Here is a 1,046-nt window from a genome sequence, read left to right on the forward strand (position 1 = left end):
CTGTCCACTCTGCCTGTCAAAAACAAAACAAACAAAAAAAAAGAATGGTGTTCTCTATGGAATACTACTCAGCTGTAAAAAAAGAAAAATGAAATCCTATCTTTTACAACAGATGGACGCAACTGGAAACCACTATACTTAGTGAAATAAGCCAGTCCCAAAAAGACAGATATCATATGTTTTCCCTGATCTGAGGTAACTAATAGAGTACCTTGTAATGTATTGGAGTGAAATAGACATTTTGAGATTTGATGATTGTTTACAGACCTTGTCTCTTCCATTGAGGAACAGTGAGTTTTTTTCCCCCTTCATACTATTTGTTGAACTATTTTATTTAGTGTAGGGTTAACTGTACAATAATTAAGTGAACTGAAAATAGATCTTTGTAAAAATTAAGAGTAGGAATGTGAGAGGGAGGGGGAGGAAGGATTGGAGCATGCAGGGGAAGAAGAGTGGGGGAGGTTTCCCTATGTTCCTAAATCTGTGTATATGAAATACATGAAACTTGTACAACTTAAATTTTAAAAATAATAATAATAGCAAGGAAAAAAAGGGTGGTGTTCTACAGTCACAATAGAATCAACTAAAGTTCAGTAACAGGAACATCTTCGAACAAAACACTTCAAATAATGCATGAATCAAAGAAATATCAATAGAAACCAAAAATGAATCAAAATGAATGAAAATGAAAGTGTAATATATCAAAATTTGTGAGATACAGTTACAGTAATGCTTAGAGGAAATTTTATAGTGCTAATTATATAAGTTAGAATACATGAGAAGTCTCAAAGCAATCATCTAAGCCTTAACTCAAGAGCTGAGGAATAGAAAAACAAATAAACCCAAAGCAAGGAGAAAAGGGTATATACTAAAGATAAAAGCAGTATCTTAGCCCAATCTCTGTTTCTGTAACAAATGTCTGAGATCAGGTAATTGATGAAGAACAGAAGTTTATTTGGCTCAGTTGGTAGCTGGGAAGTCCAAGAGTTTGGCACTGGCATCTGATGATCATAACATGGTAAGACTCAGCAAGCATGCAGCTCGGG

The sequence above is a fragment of the Lepus europaeus genome, chromosome 2 (genome assembly GCF_033115175.1).
Source record: "Lepus europaeus isolate LE1 chromosome 2, mLepTim1.pri, whole genome shotgun sequence".
Lineage (NCBI taxonomy): Eukaryota > Metazoa > Chordata > Mammalia > Lagomorpha > Leporidae > Lepus > Lepus europaeus.